Below are 3,487 nucleotides of genomic sequence, written 5' to 3' on the forward strand. Positions count from 1 at the left end.
TTCTACATTTGTAAGTTCAACTTTCATGATAAAGTGATTGTACTACAGTACTTGTATGAGGTTAATTGAAAAATACAATTTATTTGTTTTTTACAGTGCAAATATTTGTAATAAAAATAAATATAAAGTGAGCATTGTGCACTTTGTATTCTGTGTTGTAATTGAAATTAATATATTTGAAAATGTAGTAAACATCCAAAAATATTTAAAATAAATTGTATTCTATTGTTTAATAGCATGATTAATCAGGATTAATTTCTTTAATTGCTTGACAGCCCTAATATAGATATAATATAAAATAAGCTAAAATGCATGTATGCTAATTAACATCTTGCCCTGTTGCAACTGCTCCGTCATCAGTGCTCCCCATTTTTATCATTCTTTGCCGTGTTCTGTTTCATTTGGATTGTAAGTTTGCAGGGCAGGGACTTGGCTTTTCACTTGTCTGTAAAGCTCTGAGCACACCCTTCCAGGTAAGCGCTGCCTGGAGCCTGCTCTAATTAAAAGCTGTTTCCATCCAGTGGATGTTTTTTATCCCCTTTATCATATGAGTTTGGTGGGTCTCAGGTCCAGCTTCCAGAGCAGAAGCCACCCCGTGTTGCACTGTATTGGGTCCTCCTGCAGCAGGAACCAAAATAAATTTATTCACTGTAAATTTGCAAATGTTGACAAGACAGTAATGGTTACACCTACTTTGGGAGCAGGCAGGGGAACACAACTCAGCAGACATATCAAAAATTATGCCTTAATTTTTGGAAAAAAAACAAACCCTCATGATTTTTGGGGGGTTGACGTTTAAAAAAAAACTTTTGGGAGTGGCAATACTGTGAGTTTTATAAAACTCTGAATTGATTAGAATCTACTGGATCAAAATCCCTTCTGCTCATGGAAATGGAGAGAACCATCCATATATATAAAATATACAGAGCAAGTTAATCACTACAATATTAATTGACCTGTACTGCACCTAAAGGCTTAAATGCACCTCAGTGTACTGAGCATCTGCAGTGGCCTGAGAATCTTAATGTCGTGATTGCCTTACTGCCTGGTGTTTCCATTTTCAGCCTTAAATATCACATTAATACATGGGTTTGCATTTGCTGTTTTGTTTTTTAAAAAAAAAAGGAGAAAAGCTTCAGAAAGCAGTACTGCATCAGTGGGGACTGTCTGGGTGTTACAGGTCTGCCCAGAGGATTCAGGGGGCCTAGGGCAAAGCAATTTTGGGAGCCCCTTCCATAAAAAGAAAATTGCAATACTATATTCTTATGGGAGCCCCTGCGGGGCCCAGTGCAAATTGCCCCATTTGCTCCTCCACCACGGGCGGCCCTGGGAAAAATAAACTTTCTGCATCTCAGCACAAACCCAGTTTTGAGAAAACTTCTTTACAAGGTATCACTGGTTCTCAGAATCAGCTAATGCTAAAAGGGCCTAACTCTTCATTAAAAGGTTTGGACATATTTTCCATCAACTTTTCTGGATGAAACTAGGGTTTTTAAAAAGCAGGAAAAATCACGGACAATGTCTGCTTTCCTTCAAATTTGTGTTTTTTTGAAAAGCTGAATTAGTCCCCAAACCTAGTATATCGTTTGGGTTTAAAGTGTGTGCCAATATTTGCTTGCTGTGTTGATTGTTTAAGCGAACAATAAAAAATCTTGCTTAGATCCAAAACTTTTGAACACCTCAGCTTGTGACCAACCCTGAGCCCATCCGGTCAGAGATTTTTCCAGGTTCTGATACTCTGTTGGCTTCCGTTCTCTGTCGTCCATACCGTTTGGTCAGCAGACATTGAACGCCATAACGCTGCACGGTCGCAAGGCCCAGCCCGTATCCTGTCTACAAATTGCCATGCCAAGTGCCCAGGGAGGTAACCTACAGGTATGATCAAGTGTATCTCTCTCCTGCAATCCATCTTCCCTCTGACAACAGAGGCTAGGGCACCATTCTTTCCCCTTCCTGGCTTCCATTATAGGACTTAACCTCCATGCTTTATCTGTTCCTAGAGACTCGCTCCATAGGGTCCCTCACATGGAAACGTTACTGTGGGTTGTCTTTATATGCTTATGTCATATCGCAGGCTGCAGCTGCTGTCCAGAATCTGGGATGAGCTATGTTGTGAAAACTGAAATGCTCAAAATGAGACATCCGTGACTGACACAGGGGCTAACATTAAATTAACCCAGGGTTCTCAAACGGGGGTCGAACCTCAGGGGTCACAAGGTTATTATGGGGGTTGCAACTGTCAGCCTCCACCTCAAACCCTGCTGTGCCTCAGCATTTATAACCCCTCTGAGGCCTCAGGAATGCAGGAGGGGGGGTCTCCTTTGGTGGGGTTGGGAAGGATAATTGCTCTTCTCATGTGATCCTCCCCAGTGGCTCATTTTAATGAAGCTACTCTCCCTGACATGAATCACTCTATGCATTGAAATTAATATAGACTATAATTTGGCATTTGAGAAGTGAAAGGGATGGTAGCCTTACGGAAAAGCTAACAGCTTGGTCTTCTGCAGCTTCAACTGCTGGAATGAGCTTTAGGGTAGGGAAGGCTGTGCTCCCAACCACCTGGCCTGCCCCTATCGACCCCACCCACTCCCTGCCCCCCAACTGCCCCCTCAGATCCCCGACCTCCTGCTCCTGTCTCCTCACATCCCCCACAGACATCCCCCTTGCTTCCTGTCCCCTAACTGCCCTGACCCTATCCAACCCCACTGAATCCTGACAGACCCTCGGAACGCACAATCCAACTCCCTGTTCCTGTCCCCTGACCCCCCCCCCAACTCTGCTGACTCCTGCCCTTATCCACCCCCGGGGCCCCTCCCTGGGAGCTCAGAGCATCCAGGAGCATCCCTGGACAGCTGCAGCATGGCTCCGGCGGGGCCTGCAGCTCCTCCCTGCTCAGAGCGCGTGGTAAGGGGCAGGCTGTGAGCTATAGGCCAAGTGGAGGAGCTGAACTCAGCCTGGAGCTTGCAGCCCTGCCCCCTTACCACAGGGCTCTGAGCGGGGCGGAGCTCAGGCCCAGAGCCACACTGCAGTTGCTGTTTAGGGACGCTGCTGGATGCGCTGAGGCTTCTGGGAGAGGGCCGGGAGGGAGCCTCAGCCCAGTCTCGTGGGGGCCCCTCCGGAGCCAGGGCGGGGGCAATTGCCCCACTTTGTCCCCCCCTCTGGGTGGCCTGAGGTGTTAAACTCAGAGCAGAATGCTGCGCACATCATACAAGCCTGCAGCAGACAAGCCCTAGCACAGAAGTGACACACAGTTTTGCACTGCACAGTTAAACACATTTTAAGTGTCTATACTACTGTGATGATTGACACCTCTCCTGATTGAGAGCAGTGCCTTCCTGGGCTCAATCCACACTGGGTGTTTTCTAATTAGTGCTCAGCTGGTTGAAGTCATGGAGGAATTTGCTGATTAACAACAGTTTGTTTCTCTATCCCCACACTGGGACTCGCAGAAGGGAGTGTTCCCTTCAATTTTATTCTCCAGACAGGG

Source organism: Chelonoidis abingdonii, chromosome 5, assembly GCF_003597395.2.
Source record: "Chelonoidis abingdonii isolate Lonesome George chromosome 5, CheloAbing_2.0, whole genome shotgun sequence".
Lineage (NCBI taxonomy): Eukaryota > Metazoa > Chordata > Testudines > Testudinidae > Chelonoidis > Chelonoidis abingdonii.